The sequence below is a fragment of the Monodon monoceros genome, unplaced genomic scaffold (assembly GCF_005190385.1).
Source record: "Monodon monoceros isolate NGI ecotype Baffin Bay Population unplaced genomic scaffold, NGI_Narwhal_1 Super_Scaffold_6, whole genome shotgun sequence".
In the NCBI taxonomy this organism is placed as follows: Eukaryota; Metazoa; Chordata; class Mammalia; order Artiodactyla; family Monodontidae; genus Monodon; species Monodon monoceros.
Window position 1 is genome coordinate 69,935,256 of NW_021703783.1, and position 18,873 is coordinate 69,954,128.

The 18,873-nt window shown below is 40.7% G+C and overlaps 1 pseudogene; it reads right to left on the bottom strand.

The window, feature by feature from the left end:
* Nucleotides 1-15,907, bottom strand: part of LOC114886186 — a 29,266-nt pseudogene extending 13,359 nt beyond the window's left edge.
* Between the last annotated feature and the right edge of the window lie 2,966 nt (nt 15,908-18,873).

Genomic DNA, 18,873 nt, shown 5'->3' on the forward strand with positions numbered 1-18,873 from the left:
TCAAGAAACAATAGTGCAGCCTTGGGGCAGGGTCCTGGTTCTGCTTCAAGCGATACACATAACAATACCTTTGAGCTCTTTACAGAACTAAAACCCCCAACAATGGAAGATGTTAGCATTCTTCATTCCAGATTAAAAGAACCATAGAAGCTCTTTAAGAGACCACCTGAGGCCAGATTAAATGAGTGCAGGCCCTGCACACACCCTAATCATTATTGGCAACGCACCCTTGAACTATTGCTATAACACTCCTCACCAAATCCTCCCAGATTGGGACACACAGTTTTGAGAGACGTGAGCCTGCTGTGTCCCCCTTTGCTGGGCAAAGCAGTAAAGCTATTCTTTTCTACTTCACCCAAAACTCGAATATCGCCAAGATTCAGTTTGACACTGGTGCACAGAGGCTAAGTTTTCGGGATCAAGAGAGCAATAGGAAGGCCAGATGACTGAGGAAAGACTAGATGAAGAATGGAGTTAAACTAAATCTGCCAAGGATGTTGCAGGCTTGAGGTCCTATAAGAGGGAACCAATAAGATCCAGAAGAGGAAAAGATGTATTTATGGCTAAAAGGGAAGTAAATGGGAGGCTTGGTTTATTTACAGTGTTCTGGTGTTTGAAATGGGCATTGTTTAAAACTTCTTTTATCCCAGAATTATTTCCCAGAACTTCCTACTGGGTCTCCCAGAACACTGAGATGAACATCTAAACAATTGACAGGGACGAGGGGGAATATCTATGGTCTTTATCCTCCACAGTAATGGCCTTTCCCCGACACTTACATCATCAGAGAACACAAGCCAACACATGCTATAAGGATGTAACCAGCAGTAGGGAAAACATTCATTATCAGAAAGAATTGCCCAGCTCCTAAGGATTCAGCTATGGAAGAAAAAACTTCTGCTTAATGGAAATATCAAAAGTTAACTTTTCTTAGTTCTTTCAGTGGGTCACTCTCATTGCCTATTTCAGTGGCCCCCAAGAAGCAAATCACAACTGGAGTCAGATTTCAAGTTCAGGCAACTCTCAACTATCTGTGTATTTCACAATTTATAATCCATATGAACCCAAATGCTTCACTTCGCTAACAACTTCTACTGCCTCCTCCCCTTTACCCAGAAATAACTTCCCTGGCACCTTTAACTGGAGGAAAATGCTTACCTTGAGTTTAACCCTGTAGCCCTTCATTCTGCTACCATGAACTTCAATAGTCAACATTCAGGCATATAGAAGTAAGACTTCCAGTTTCTGGTTCTGCAGGTAAGGAGCTTGGAAGTCACCATTCTGTCCTAACGACAAGTAAAAAAGCTCAATAGACTGAAAAATTAAGTCTTCTTGTATCTGTAAGAGAGTGGAGGACAGAGAGGAAAAGGCTGCCCCCAAGACTGGAGAGATAGGCAAACACAGGGAATCACGGCTCACAGGAACAGAGGCTCTGGAGCAGACACCATCGGGGGATCCAGCCAGTACTGGGGGCAGGAAAACTTGAACTGTGAATGACGAATTGCTGGAGACTCAGTGTGGACAACTCTGAGAGTTAAAAACTGCAGGGGGACCCAGTCACAGGGGGAGCCCTGCAATATTGTGAGAAGGGACACATCTTACCTCATGAAAGTGAACTGGGCACAAAATGTAGCATGTCCATCTCCCCACTCCTCCTGAGTTTGGGGGAAGAGGACATAATTCACTTACTAAATTGAACTGGAAGCAGAACTTCCCTAGGTAACCAGGGGAAAATTCCCATGAACTCAGGCCAAGCCAAAGCTTCCATTCCCGGCCTCGTGGGCAGCCAGCCCACCCTTTGGAAGTGCCCCAGACAGGACTCTCCAGCGAGGAAGCTTCCTGTAGGTCGCAGTGTCTCCTGCCCTGCCACCACGAGAACGGCCAAAACTCAGTCATCTGTGCTCCTCATCCTGTCAAGGGGAATAGTCAGAGAATTCCCATTTAAACAACCTCAGCAGAGCTGATGGAAAACAGGAGGAGAAAGAAGAAAACTGCAGGACGGTCCCAAGGGTTGTAGAAAATCATTTAAATATACATACATACTACATAATTTATATATACATATAATATAGATATATACCGAATACATATTGTACATAATATATTATAAATATATATGTGGATGTATCTATTTTACATATTTTATATATACAGTTTATATAGAGACATACATATACATGCATATATATTATATATGCATATAAAATATTGCTCTCCCTCCCACCCAACACATATGGGCGCTGACTTCACAGTTTAGCGCAAAACCAAAATACTCAAGAGAATTAAAATTAAAAACACAGAGCAGGTCTCTAGCAGAATGGGTGGTTGTTGTCGAGACTTGATTTTCAAGTCCAAGCTGAAAAGCTGATCCAGCCCACGGTAGACGGGCGCCTCAGGAAAGAAATGATTTAGCAATAGCTTCCAACATCCTTCCATCCCCAAACATATGAGTTCAACAACACACGCTGTTCCCTTATTCTTCCTCCAAATAGGAAGAAATAACTTCTGGTAAAACATCTGTTTTAGCTCCCAAATGCCCTCAAAACACATTAAACAGCCTAGGACCTGCCTGCTGGGAGGAGGCCAGGGTGGAGGAGCATGCTTGGCAGCACTTGGGTGGCAGGCAGTCCCTTCTGTGCCCAAGGGCACCTGGCTTTTGAAGTTTGGAAAACTTCATCCATGGCACATTGATTTTCATATACTTCGATTCTCCAAGAGGTATGAAAAGGATAAACTTCCCTCCCCAAAGGAAAAGGAGAGCTGAGGAAGGAGTTAGAGGTGTACACGTTTTCCTGTCACAACAAATAATCCTCTCATGATCAGAGCAGCCTGTAGCAAAGCACTGTATGCCTGCAGCTGAAAAGAGAAAACTCTTTGCTTTCTTTATGATAATAGCATTACTATTGGAAGTGTGCTTGCATAGTGTAAGTCTTCCTAGATGAATGAAAAGGTCCTTTTTAAAACTGCAGAGTGGCAGTGCCTGTCCCAAAGCAAACATGGTTGTTCTTCTAGCTGTTTTTGTTGTTTTCTATCTCAGAGGAGCCCAACTTAGCTTCTGTCTTTAATGGCTGGACTGTTGTGGTACTGTCAGACACACATTTAACTAAACGCAAAACTCACCAAAGCAAATCGCTGGTATTTAAGCAGTTCTAGATGAAAGGCTTCTCCCATGGGATTATATGTTAGAAGCTCAGTAAGACATAAGTGAAACCAGCTGAAAATAGAGAATATAAAGACCATTTGCTCTTGGAATGTTCATCAGTGTCTCTGTCTAGCAGTTGAGATTTGAGACTCTCGGCAACATGCCTCCATCACCCTTTCTAGGCATTACACTCATTTCTTCAAATCAGGTACTCTTCTCCAGTCATATCAAGCTTCTTCTGGTCTCCCATTCACCGTGAATTTATTGCCTCACTGGCTCTTCTTGACCTGTCTCCCAACCCTTACCATTTCGATTCTAACCAGCGTCAATCAAGAACCTGGCTTCTGGCTCCTTGTGAACTTGAGACTTTAGACCACTGTATTTTCCATTCTCTGACTTCTATTGTACTCTCTCTGGCATGCAATTAATTGACCTTTCAAACTATGCTACTCCCTAGTTATCAGCGCTATACCAGCAATTGTTTAAATGGAGTGTACTATGTTATACAAGCAATAGTTTCCTCAACTATATGTGAATAAATATGTCAACAATCAAAAAATATTATATATGGTATAAAAAAATAAAACATGTTAATGGATAAAGGGAAACGGGTGGGAGTGAAATTTTTGATGGGTGATCAGGAAAAAGAAGGTACATTTGAAATGAACAAAGTGAGCCAGGACTGGGGAGAAGGAATGTGGCGATGACTTCAATGGCAAGTCAAAAAGACCTGAGAGGAAACGAGCTAGTGATCCTGAGAGGAACAAAAAGAAAGCTGGCGCATGATGGAGAAAGTGATAAAGATGAGTTCAGAAAGGAAGACCGTGGGAGATCGTGGGGGTCCATGTTGGCTGGATGAGGAGTTTGGGTTCCATTCTAAGAGCAATGGAGAACCTCTAGAGGACTTTAACCAAGGAAGTGATTTAAGCTGGTTTATGTTTTTAACAGATCTCTCAGTCCACAGTGTGGAAAATAGACTGTAAGAGCCTAGAAGCTGACCAGTTGGGATGCCAGGTGAAAGGTGAGAGAGGCTTGCCCTGGTGTGATAGGCTTGAAGATTACAAGTGGTCCAGTTGGGGACATATTTGAAGATAGAGTTGGCAAGATTTGGTGATGGAGTGAATACAAGTTATGAGGGAAAGAGAGCAACTGAGGATAATTACTAGATTTTTGGCCTAAGGAGCTGGGTGTCACGTGGCCCTCATGGACCAATGTTTCCGTTACATCTCAGTCAGTAAACATTATTACGACCTACCAATTATTGAATACCTATTCTATGTTATGTATGTTTTAACCATTATTCATTATCACTACATAAGCTTACGAGGTAGGCATTGCAACCAGCAATTAACAGATGAGGAAGGTGAGGCCCAAGAGATTAATTTGCCCAAAATCGCACAGCTAAGGCAAGTCTCAAATAATGCCCGATATATCTCCAAAATCTGTACTGTCTCCATTTAATCACAGCTCCCTTTACTTGTCCATTGTCTGCCAGACGTGCATTAGCACAAAAGCCCCTCCTTTCACGGTGTAGTCAGAGAAAAGAGACTGAGCAGGACAGTGGAAGTGAACTCTACTTCTTCCTGGGTAGTAGGGTTACATAAGATTTTTTTTAACACATTTTTGAGAAGTCTTTTTTTGCTTGGTTGATTATTGCTTGTTTGTTTGTTGTTGTTATATTTTCTGTAAGGCAAGTTGAAAAATGTAAAGCCAGGTCTGAAAACAACCAGATTCAAATTCCAGCTCTACCCCTTAATAGTTGTATATCTTCAGCCAGTTTCTTAGCTGCTAAGTATGTTAATTTCCTTATCTATAAAGTGGGTGTAATAATATCTACCTTGGAGTGGTATAATGATTAAATGAGAAATGTAGGAAGCAGTTAACACAAGATCTGACAAATAGCAGACCCTCAATAAATAACTGGTATCTACTTTAATGGTAGCTTTCAAAAGTGGGCAACAGGATGCAAACAAACAATTATCCAAGTCAGTATTTTATTCTCTGTAATGTATTTTAACCTCACTATATGAGACAACTGACAAAAGAGAAAGTGACTTGCCTAATAGCTAAGGTAAATTAGAGTCAGGACAAGAATTTTCTTTTCCCAGTTTCCTGACACATCCACTAAATCACCCAGTGTCTTAGATATCATGTATTTTTTAAACTGCTACCCACTTAATTGCTCCTGGGTTCTGTAGGCATTTAAACCATAGCTGTTACAGACTAGCCATTCAAATAAATAAACTATAAAGTCATGTAATCATTTTCAGAGAAGACTCCCACATCAAATTTCTACCAAGAATACACACACTGCTGAAAAATCTATTACTAGCAGGAAAATTGTCAATGTGCCCTTAAGAGACCATTTCATTTGGAAGATCTACAATTTGTTAATCTGTGTGTCTTAAAAGAAATACATTTTCTAATCTACTTTATCAAGTCACGAGACATAAAGAATTCTGAAATCTTCAACACAGATCACTTCTCCTTAAGGCTAAAGTAATTCCCTTGAGATAACCGCTAGGATGCGAAGCACTTCGGATAGCTGGTTGATGATCAAAATCACCTGAAGAGTTTAGTAAAAACTATAGATTTCTCCAAACCCAAATTCTCAGAGATTCTGATCCAGTAGATCTGGGGCAGAGTCTAGGAATAAATGAACAATCAGGGAGATGCAAGCTGAAGTCACAAAGAAATACCACGTCACAACCGTTACAATAACTAAAATGAAAAAAGGCAAAGGTTGGTGAGGATATGGTGAAATTGGAATCCTCATACACTGCTGGTGGGAATATAAAATTGTACAGGAACTTTGGAAAACAGTCTTGACAGTTCCCCAGAAGTTTAAAAATAGAGTTACATGATACAGTAATTCTACTCCTAGGTACAGATACAAGAAAATTGAAAACACATGCCCAGACAACAACTGGTATACGAATATCCGTAGCAGCATTGTTCATAATAGCCAAATGTCCATCAAACAGTGAGTTCGTTCATACAATGTGGTTAATCCATACGATGGAATATCGTTTGCCCATAAAAACTAAAGAAGTGCTGATACATGCTGCAACATGGATGAATCTTGAAAACATTGTGCTAAGTGAAAGAAGCCAGTCACAAAAGACCACATATTGTATGATTCCATTTATAGGAAATGGCCAAAATCAGCAAATATAGAGAGACAGAAAGTAGATTAATGGGTGCCTAAAATATGGTGGGGGGAGGATGCTGGTGGAGGGAACAGGGGAATACACTTCTAATGGGCACAAAGTTTTGGGGGAAGGTGATTAAAATATTCTAAAATTGCTTGTGCTGATGGTTGCACAACTCTGTGAATGTACTAAAGCTATTGAATTGTGCAATTTGAATGAGTGAATTTATGGTATGTGAATTATATCTCAATAGAACTGTTACATTGTTTTAAAAAGAGAGAGAGAAAAGTTGCCCCAGTGATTCTGACGTGTAGACAGATTTGAAAACCACTCTTCCAAGTCCTTGCTACTCAAAGTGTGGTCCACGGACCAGCACTACCTGCATCACCTGGGAGCTTGTTAGAAATGCAAAATTTCACTGTTTGGGTAGAACCCAAGATTCTGCATAACTAGAACTCTGGGTGACTGAAGTACACATAAAAGTTTGAGAAGCACTGCTCCAAGGTACTATTTTCTGAGAACCTTCTCAGAACATGTCTACTCAATTCCAAATAGACCAAAGGCTTTGACCTCCTTAATGTCTAAACTGGACGAGCATGCTAACATCAACAGTTCATTCAATTGTGGGAAATTCACTAAAACAATCTGTGGGGAAAACCCCAAAGAGAAGAACTTTATAAATAAGTCTGCTTAATATGTCACAGGAATTTTAAGCAGCGTTGCTGGAATCTCATTGGGGAACGTAAAAGTGTTTTTGATTTTAGTGAAGGGGAAAAGAAAATTATGTTTACCTTATAGTCAACCAGAGATGAGGTAGAGAGGTTTAGGTAGTTAGAGCTGGGAGAAAGGTAGATGCTTGCATAATCTGTCATGTAACCTAAGTCTCTCATTGTTTTTTATTTGCCTTTAGTTATCTTGAAAATTTTGCGACCTTTTTACCACAACACAAAAGAACTGTGACATTTCTTTCATGGTCTATGTAGGTCATTTCGCATGGTTTATCATATCTCCAACAGTTAGGGTGGCTTTTTATTTTTTATTTAATTTTTTCCAGCTTTATTGAGGACATCACACAAAGTGAAATAAGCCAGACATAGAAAGACAAATACTGTATGATCTCACTTATATATGGAATCTAAAAAAGTCAAACTCAGAACCAGAGAGTAAGGTGCCTTTTTTAACAATTTAATTCTGCATCACTGAGATGTTATGTTGAACCCCAGGGGCAATGTTTTCAAGTAGACCAGCACAGCATGTTCACTTGACATTCCAATTAACACTGCAGGGTCAACCTACCTCAAATGCAGGCCATCACTCACCCACATGAAATTGTAAAAGCCATAAAACATTGCAATAAGGGGCCATTTTTTATGTTCTTACTCTATTCACTGTATTGTACAGTTATTAGCTGAACAGTTGATAAACCAACTTAGTTGGAATCTCAAGAATACTCTTTAATAGCTGTATGGGTTTGTGCAAGCTATTTAAGCATTTTAAGCCTTGGCATCCTCTGCTCTAAATTGATATAATAGGGTCATAAAATTGTTGTAAGGAAAATATGTACATAAAGTACTTAATACACTTCCGAGAACATAGTAAGCTCTCAATAATGTTAGCTATTATTATCATTGTCATCAGTATTCTAAAGCAGGGATATCAGCAATGTTTGACAGTATATTTGCTTTTAAACCATTTTATAATCTGACAATTTAATTTAAAAAGATGACATGTATTTACACTAAAAATTGACAATCTTTGAAGCAAAATGGATTCAGATGTAGAGCTTTAGGACATCAAGTTAGGTGCGTGAAAGGTTGAGTTAAAGACTTTTACCAGGTAAGAGGATAGCTTGCCTGTGTCCATCTCCTATGTCAACAGAGCAAGTCAGTTATCAATAAAACTGCCTGTTTTGGGCTGATGGGCTGAATTGTGTTCCCCTTAAAACACATACATTAGAAGACAACAGAACTATACTTTGAATGTTAGGAAAGATAATGAGTTTGGACTGAGAATTCTATAGTTAGCTAAGCAAACAATCAAATGGGAGATAAAATAAAAATATTTTCTAGCAAAAAAACGAACAAACAAACAAACACATACATTGAACTCTTAACCCCCAGTACCTCAGAAAGTGACCTTATTTGGACATAAGGTCATTGCAGATGTAATTAGTTACATTAAAATGAGGTAGGGTAGACCCCTTACCCAATATAACTGGTGTCCTTATGAAAAAAAGGGAAAATTTGGACATAAACATGCAAAGAGGGAGAATGCTATGTGAAAATGAAGGCAGAGATCTAGGTGATGCATCTACAAGCAAAAGAACGCCAAAGATTGCCAGTAAACCTCGAGAAGCTAGGTGAGAGGCACAGAACAGGTTCTCTCTCACAGCATTCAGAAGGAACCAACCCTGCCAACATCTTGATCTTAGACTTCTAGTCTCCAGAAACTGTAAGACAATGGATTTCTGTTGTTTAAGGCATGCAGATTATGGTGCTGTGTTATGGCAGCCCTAGGAAACTAATGCAGTGCCAAATGGGTGGCTTGGTAGCAAATAACGCAGGCCATTGGTTCTACATGTTTAGCATAATTTCAAATCATCTGGAGGGCCCCTAAAACCATATATAGTTGGCTTCACCTCCAGAGCTTCTAATTCAGTATATCTGGGGTGGAGTTGGGAATTTTTATTTCTCATACTTTCCTAGGTGATGCTCAGACTGCTCTTCCAGTAACCACATTTTGAGAACCAATGATGTAGGTTTTCAGAAAAAGAAGAGATCCCTGGGGATTGATGAGTGGGGGGGAGGGGTGTGCTCAAGAACCCACCAGAGCAGAAGAACCCAAGATTTAAAGTCCTGCCTTCTCAGAAAACCTCCAAGTCTCCCCACCATGCCCCCCATACCACATTCCTATAACAAATTGAGGAAACTAGTTTATTTTTAATCAACAGAATATATTGTTTACATACTAATGGATTCAGCTGCATCAAATAAATCAGGATTGGGAAATGCTATCCCAGATCCTTGAAAAATAATTTGCCAATAAACTCTTAGGAACTAAAGTTCCTAGACATAAAGACTCCATACTGAAGCAGAATTTCTAGGCCAAAGCAACTGAATTTTTAACTGGCTCTTCTGGTGATGGACACAAAAGTCTGAAAAATATTGATTTAGCCTTAGACCATCCCATAATCCACTCAACTTTTTTCTCATATGCACGGGAACTCGTCTTTGTACCAAAGTATAGCTCAAGACAGTAAGATATAGTGGAATGGATGTCAGCTTTGGACTCAGTCTAACTTGGGTTCATGTCCTACCTCTGCCCGTAAATAGCTGAATGACTTTGGATGAGTTATGTAGGCTCTCTTGTTCATAGTTTATTCGTCTATCAAATAGGGTGAGCCATACTCTTTCTCGAAATAATGGAGAATTAGCACTAACATACAGACATGCTTTTTACAAAAAAATAGATACTTATTAGAAATAAAAGACATTATCAGCAATACTTCTGGAAACTGTATCCATAATCAATAACTCTTAAGATAGTTTTAATAAATAACAATTAATTCCTGACTATATTGGGAATGCCCTGGCAGTCCAGTGGTTAGGACTCTGCTTCCACTGCAGGGAGCACAGGTTTGATCCCTGGTCAGGAAACTAAGATCTCGCAAGTTAGGTGGTGCAGCCAAATAAAGAAATACATAAACTCCTGACTATATTTACAAAGTTTTAGAGACACTAAATAGCAGGTCGTCCCAGCTATCTAGCAATGCATAGCATATAAGAGTCACTACTACAGATTTGATGTGATAAAATTATATCTCATAGCATAGGTGTTAAGAACACAAAATTTGGAGCGATATTGTCTGAGTTCAAATCTTGGCTTTGCTACTTAATCTCTCTCTGACTCAGTTTCCTCATGTATCGCATGGTAATAATACAAACTACAATCACAGAGATGCCAGATGTATTAAATGAGTTACTATTTGTAATATAATATTAAAATGGTACCTGACACTACTAAGAGCTTGCTTTATTTTTCTTATTAATATTACTTTTAATCATGTAAGTATTAAAGGGATGCTAATAAGAGGTTGGTGGTGAGAAACAGGAAATGCTTTTTAGGGAAAAGTGAATTTTGAGAAATAAAAATCAACTGTTTATTATCATACACTAGAAATGTTTCCAAGTCATTACAGTAACTTGCCAGGGAGAGTGATCAGGAAATAAAGTCCTCTAACAAGTCTGATTTATACAGATGATCACCACTGGTAACTTGTGCCCCCAGACTGCATTTTAAAATAAATTAAAATAATGGGGATCAGGGAGAAAGAGAGACTGAGACTGTCTTTCTTAGCCAAGTAACCACCATATTCTTTACTATCCATTTGGTTATGAGCTGGGTCCATGTGATGTATGGATGAATATTCACAAGTTACCTTAATGCTCAGATTTCTCCAAGCACAGCAGAGTCCTGGTTTAACATTATTCATTGCAACATGGTTTGAGAAATATTGGGTTGGCCAAAAGGTTTGCTTGTTTTTTTCTGTAAGATGGCTCTAGTAGTGCTTGGTTGCCTTTAACTTCATTCTAAACAAGTTTGTTAGGTTGTATTGTGACAGCTGTCATATCAGCGTGAATTTTTTAAAAAACTTATCAAAATTGGTGAATTTTTGTGTAGCCATTTTAACATTGAAGATGGAAGAAAAAAAGCAACATCTTCAGCATATCATGCTTTATTAGTTCAAGGAAGGTAAAATCGCAACTGAAATGCAAAAAACGATTTGTGCAGTGTATGGAGAAGGTGCTGTGATTGATCGAAGGTGTTAAAATTGGTTTGCAAAGTTTCCTGCTGGAGATTTCTCACTGGACAATGCTCCACGGTTGGGTAGACCAGTTGAAGTTGGTAGTGATCAGATCGAGACATTAACTGAGAACAATCAACGCTATACCACGCGGGAGATAGCCAACCTACTCAAAATGTCCAAATCAAGGGTTGAAGATCATTTGCACAAACGTGGTTATGTTAATCGTCTTGATGTTTGGGTTCCACAGAAGTTAAGTGAAAAAAGCCTTCTTGACCGTATTTCCACATGCGATTCTCTACTTAAATGTAACAAAAACGTTCCGTTTTTAAAACAAATTATAACGGGCGATGAAAAGTGGATACTGTACAGTAATGTGGAATGGAAGAGATCACAGGGCAAGCGAAATTAACCACCACCAACCACACCAAAGGCCGGTCTTCATCCAAAGAAGGTGATGTTGTGTATATGGTGGGCTTGGAAGGGAGTCCTCTATTATGAGCTCCTTCTGGAAAACCAAATGATTAATTCCAACAAGTACTGCTCCCAATTAGACCGACTGAAAGCAGCACTCGACGAAAAGCGTCCAGAATTAGTCAACAGAAAACACATAATTTTCCCTGAGGATAATGCAAGACCACATAATTCTTTGATGACCAGGCAAAAACTGTTACAGCTTGGCTGGGAAGTTCTGATTCATCACCCTATTCACCAGATATTGCACCTTCAGATTTCCATTTATAGGTCTTTACAAAATTCTCTTAAAATGGAAAAAATTTCAATTCCCTGGAAGACTGTAAAAGGCACCTGGAAAGTTTCTTTGCTCAAAAGATAAAAAGTTTTGGGAAGATGGAATTATGATGTTGCCTGAAAAATGACAGAAGGCAGTGGAACAAAATGGTGAATACATTCATTGTTCAATAAAGTTCTTGGTGAAAATGAAAAATGTGTCTTTTATTTTTACTTAAAAACTGAAGGAACCTTTTGGCCAACCCAGTACTACAAGTTCCCCCAAGTGTTGGGGTCTGTTTGAGCTCTCCTTGGTTAAATAAGAAAACATATGGTAAATATCTAGCACTGTACACAACACAAGAAAGAATATTCAATAAAAGTTAACAGATTATTAAGAAAACCATACAACAGGGAAAATTCCTATCTATGTTAAGAACCAAGCAACAGGTAAATAAACGGAGCCCAGGGTGCGAAAAATGAGTAAGAAGGGCATAGAAAGGGACTTCACCAATGAAGTCATTGATTTTCCAGATTTGCCTAGAGCGCCCTCTGCAGAGCAGATGGGTTGTGGAGGAATCTCAGATTTTGCTCTGTGTATGCCTTTTATCCAGGAGCTGCACACAAGAGCCAGAGAAGATGATCTCAGAACCTGAGCTGAGCAAATGAATGATTTCAGAGAAGATGTGTGGGCTTCTCTTTGCTCCTTGGCTGAAAATGGGAGTCCTACTGAACCCAGCTGGCCTGGGTTTGGTTTCAGGTTCTGTCTTTCACTCTTTGCAATCTTGAGCAACTTGATCTCTAGAAATCTCCATCTCTCTGTCACTAAAATGAGGAGAATAATAGCAGCTACCTCATAGGATGTTCAGTCACTCAGCGCATACTTTTTGAGTGCTTTGGGCTGGGTAATGTTTGAGGCCCTAGAAATACAGTAAAATAGGCAGTAAAATAGACAAAATCTCTCTCCGTGTAGAACACAGCATGGAATTTATGTCCTAGCTGGCGGGACAATGGCAGGGCAGCTTACACAGAAGCCTGGACCCGTTGGAAAACCCTTTCTTGTTCTGAGCCCCGCTCGATGGTAGCAGCTTTCTCGGCTGATGTAGCACACTCAAATGAGATATATATTGCCTCCAATAATCCAAAGAGGCCCGTGATAAGTCATTTTTTGGTTGCAGGAATGGAGACTTTAACCTTAGAAGGGATAAACTTGACATAGCTCAGACCACTGCATGCCTAGAAACTTCACTGAGGTGGAAGGCCCCTGAATTTTCGTGGGATTCACCTCCTAGCAGACAAGTGTCTTACCAAGTGGCTGGAATAGTTTCTACTTCCTCCTTACCACGTCCAGTCAGCATAATACCATCAATATACTGAACCAGTGTGAGGTCCTGTGGAAGAGATTCAGACTGTATTGGGACAGTGGCGTGAGTATTCAATGATACATGTGCAAACGCTCCTTAATGCAGTTCCAGGCCAGAGCAAATCCTTGGCAAATGATACCTATTGTGCTCTGCTCAAAATCGATCCTTTACATCAGGATGCAAGGCAGGAGCCAGTGGCAAGCCGCCCAGGAAAGCTGCTCATAGAATAGGCTTTTTTTCTACTAACCGCTTTGGTTTTTCTTCTCCTTAGTTACCATCAAATTGTTTTTCACAAAGATATGAATGAACGTTGTACGCTACACCCTGATAAATATTTCTCAAATTAAAGCACCACTTAATTGCATCTTAGCAATGCTCCCTTGTGACCGCGCCATTAGGCTTAATGAATAATTCATAGGCTTCCTGGGGTGCGTTCCCGCGGATCTTAAGAACAAGATGAAATAATTCTTAGGTGTTTGCCTTTTCGGCCCCCACTTCTTCCTCTTGGCAAATGCAGGCGCGCAGCTGCCTAGCAGGGGAGAGACGCTGTAGGCGAGCAGGCGGTGGCAGGGTTAGCCTGAGCCCAGACCCGCCTCCCAAGCCCACCTGGTCCTGGCACAGGAAGGCTGTTTGGGGGCCTCTGCCCTCCCCAGAGGCTGGGACAGCAGCTGCCAGGAGTCGAGGTTTAACCCGCACCAGGCAGAGGGCAAAAGAGACCTCGGGCAGCAGGTGAGCTTCAGGCGGCAGGGACTTTGCTCAACGAACCGGAGGCAAAGGGAGGACAGCTTGAGATACACAGGCTGCAACCACTGGGCGCCAGAGGATCCGGCGATCACAGTGGCAACCAGAAACCTCCCTTCTCCCAGTGGATCTGCGGGGGCTGGAGAGGTGGGGGATGATGAAAGAACTTTCTATCTTTCTGACATCTTTCCTCCATCCCAGGGCATCACCTGTTTGGCAGCAAGGCAAATTGGACATATGTGCATTTGATTTTTTTTTCTCCTTTTTCACTATTTCCGTTAAAGGCCAAGAAATTCCTTCTGTGACTTCCTTCCCTTCCAGAAAGGACACCCTTAGAACTTGCCTATAAGACCCCAAATGTACCTAGATGGAGAAGAGGGCATGGATTCTGGCTCTTCACACCAGACCCTGCCTGCTCCTTCATGTAAAAATCAGAATAGCTATCATTTATACAAAGTCAGCTTTATGTCTACAAGGATTATTTCATCTAACACCCCTGAGGTAAATACTATTGTTATCACCATTTAACAGATGAGAGCACCAAGGCTTATAGAGGCGAACCAACTTGCCTGATGACATATTGTTAGAAAGCAATGAGACTGGGTTTGAAACTCAGGTAATCTGATTCCAGAACCAGAATTCTCTAATGTCTGCGTTCTCCCCACCACCACATCCCACCCCATCTTGACTTGTATCTTCTCTGTTCAATTCCTTTCTTGTTCTTTTAAATTTCAACCACCATTTGTGATTTGACCTGCATGAATGACAAGCCCTGTGTCTTTATTTGCTCTGTTTGGTGATAAGAATAGTGAATGCATGGGAATCTGTAAGCTTAGTTCTTTTACCCTTTTAAGTTTTCCTTGTTTTTTGAAATTTTCTTGGAGCTATTTGAAATATAAGTGGCATAAAAGCCAATATGGTCTAGATTGCCAAGAAACTTCGTAAAATCATATGGAGGAGCTGGTGCATCCCGGTGATAGACTGGAAGACTCTGGACTTGCAGTCAGATACTTGGGTTTTAGTGCTGCCTCTGCTTCCTACCACCTGAGTGACCCCAGGTATGTCATTTAAGTCTCTGAGCTTAGTTTCCTTATCAAGACAATGGGGGAAAGGTGTCATACCCCAGAGCATTGTTTTGAGGATTACAAAAGATATGTGCAGGTGCTCTTTGCTATCTATGGAACCCTTCTTCTGTTATCTTTTATCAATGCTGTGTCACCAAGGGAAGGAGGAGGATGTGACAGTATGAGGGGTCAGGGGACAAAGATAAAGCTGCTGCTCGGAAGAAAAACAGAATGACTTTTCTCTCTTCTGCTGGGCCCCTTCTGGGAGGCACCCTCTCTTCCCAGGACCAGCTGGCCCTCCCTCCTCAGCTCTCCTGAAGGGCCCAGCTTTGGGGGAAGGTCACATCCTGGTTACCACAGTTTCAAAACACAGCTCTAAATCATAACCGACCTCCCTTATTTCACTGGCACAGGCAGCCTCCAAATGAGCAACAGAAAATACCCCTTGTCAGTTCATCGGTGACATGAAAAGAAATGTGCTCCCTGATATAGCAGTAAAGCCAGATTGGAGGGTCCCCATGCATCCCCTTAGTACTCTAGAATATAATTAGAAATAAAGGCACACAATGAAACTATGCCTTCACGGGTTAGTTTGTTGTATACTGGTTGAGAAAAGAAAGGGAAGAAAAAAAGACAAGACTTCTGGAAATGATTATAGCCAAAGAGGATGGATGGTTTTCTTCTTGGTTTGTCTCGGGGAACAACTTTGACCTTTGTTTCTTCGCCATGCTCCTTATTCTCTGCAGAAGAGTCATTGCACTGTCCTGAAAATCACTACTGAACAGACAGCCATCTTTCCCTGTCCACCCCGCCCTGGGCGTGAACAGCTTGTGTAGCAGCCCCTCAGATGCATCTGTCTCCCTGTCACTGTCACTCTTTTCCCTCTCTCTATATTTCATTTTTCTCGCCATTGCAAATCTCCCCCATGTTATGATTACACTGTTTTGGTCTGTCACAGTTAAGAGCTTTCAAGACTTAGCAGTACCCACCACACCTACCATAGGATTTTTTCAGGTCCTTTCTTTTTGGGACATGGTTATCTTTTTAAATGGAAGAAAGAAGAGAAAGAAGCCAGACAATCTGTGACAATAAACGCAGACTGGAGCAGGACAGGGTGGGGTAGGGATGTGGGAGAGAAAGCCTAAGGCCACCTGTTTGGAATAGATTAGTGAGGTTTAAACAAAAACATCCCCCAGTCTCCATTCAATCTCTAGAAAAATGGTGCATTTTCTCATTTGTTACTCCCACGCTTTACCCTGAGAAGGGAGAAATAAAAGGAGAGAAACTTGAGAGCAGATAGGGGAAGACTACCTCAGAGAAGGATGGGAGCCTTGATTGGGGCTCACCGGGTGGTCCACACTCTGACACGGAGAGTGGGAGACAAGCAGCAGGCTGCAGGAGCCTGCCTCCTTCAACAACTGCTGATGGTTCAGAACTAGAGATTTCATTTTATGGGGGGTGCCCAGCCTTCCTGAGATAGGACGTTATCTATGCTCTGAGGACAGCAGCCATAGCGCAATGATGGTATGTCCTGAGTTAAAAGGCAAAACAAATAAGCTGATAAAAAAACTTTATAAATTGGTAAATGCAGTTATATAAAGAGATTATGTAATACATCTTATGTAAATACATTTATTGAGAATTAAATGATTTCCTAAGGAGATAATAAAATTAAGACTGTCCTAGAAAAAGCTTGAACATATCTACACTGTACCCGTACTTGTGATCACTGCTGCTCCCTTTAAGCATGTGCCTGCCTGCACGCACGCACACACACACACACACACACACACACACACACACACACACAGGCTTGCTATATGAGTGTTCTGAAACCACTTATTCTGATCGCAGACACATTCCCGTCATGTTCTCCTGGAAAACACCCTCTAATTTCTAAGAAGGTCCTTATGAGTGAACTTGTAATGCCTGGCAGATGGGGGAAGGTGACCATGCTCGGTTATGGTTATGCTGACATTTAGACAGACTGGCTTGGCCTTCAAATCCACTGTGTGGACCATGACATTGGCACTCATTGTTGCCTCAAGTCTAAACTGATAAACTATTTGGTGGCAGTTTGGTGATAAACTGTCCATTCCTTTGACCCAGAGATTCCACTTTTAGAATGTTTGAGGATTTTTGCAACAGCACTGTTTCAGCATGAAAATTGAAAACAACCTAAATGTTTGTCAGTAGGAGATTGGTTACGTAATTTGTTATTTCTATAAAAAACCTGTTATAGATCCACATGTGTTGACGTGTAAAAATGTTCATAATACATAGTTTAAGGGGAAATGAGGGTTGCAGACTGTACATACAATATGATTGGATTTTGTTTTGTATAAATATGTGTTATGTTTCTGTATATGTATGAACATACATACATCCTGGGTATGCATAGGAAAAAAATCTACAACAAAATATTAACAGAGTTATATCTGAATGGTATGATTACACCTAATACGCTTTTTTTATCCAAACACTTATCTGCATTTTCCGATTATTTTTTTTGCAATGAGAAAATATTATTCTGTACCCAGAAAACATAACAAAACTGTTTTAATAAAATCACACTGGGATTTACCTACTCTGTGTACAGCCAGTCCTGCCCCTAAGTACATGACACTTAGTTTCACAAAGATGGCCAGTCCTCCTTCCTGGGCCAACTGAGAACGATGTAGAGGGGATTCACACTAGAGCTGCAATCAGGCTGGCCTCTAAGATCTGTTTTAAATTGTGACTCTTCAGGGGACTTCTCTGGCGATCCAGTGGTTAGGACTCTGCACTTCCATTGCAGGGGACGTGGGTTCGATCCCTGGTAGGGGAACTAAGATCCCTCAAGCCGCAGGGCATGGCTAAATAAATAAATAAACTGTGACTCTTCGGCATTTTGGCAATACTGCATGCCAAGCACTAAGATGGTGATCAGGTAATTAACTCCACAAATTCATCTATGACTGATTTGTAATAGTTGGGTTTGTTTTTCAACTGGACACTTTGGGAAACATAAAGGGTAATTCACCAAGAATTGACCTGGGATCGTTTGCTATGATATTTAGGTGTGCACGTACACACATGCGTGCCTAAGTAACATGATAGCATTTGGCATATTCATGGTTGTGTTGTTTACTCTCAGCAGTTTCTGTTGTTGCATATCAGGCAACAGTTGGAGAATTCCACACATCTGTGTGGATGATGATTCAACAAAACTAAGCTGTCAGTTCTTTTTCTTTAATTGAAGTATAGTTGATTTACAATCTTGTGTCCGTTTCAGGTGTACAGCATACTGATTTAGTTGTTTTTTTCTGATTCTTTTCCATTACAGGTTATTACAGATATTGAATATAATTCCCTGTGCTATACAGTAAATTCTTGTTGCTTAAAAGCAGTCAATTCTTGACTTTTGGATTTCAAAAAAATTGACACTCATAACAGAGACAATAGTATGAAAGGAAAAAAAAAACAAACAAGCTGCTGAAGGACTCCTGGCATATTATTTTTAGCTCTTAACAAAAAGATGTGCATGAATAATTCTAATTATAAGAGGAAATCATCCATCCCAACCTCTGCCCCATCCCACTGAGAGATAACATCCTACAGAGTGAGGAAAATAAGAGAGAAGAATCAAAGAAAAAGTAAGAAGTTTTTATGCTGTTCAGTGCCTCTGAGAAAAAGCTGTGTATGAAAAAAAAGCTGTGTATCTGGCCCCTCCCCTCAACCTAAGTCAGGGCAGTGAGATAACAGTATAGAAACCCTAGGTCCCTTTGGGATTCTGAGAGCAGAAGAGCACAGGCTTTGTTTCCCAGGTGAGGGGCAACCCCCAGCGCAGCATGACCACAGTAGACTACAGGGGCTGTGAGGTAATCTAAGCAGAAGG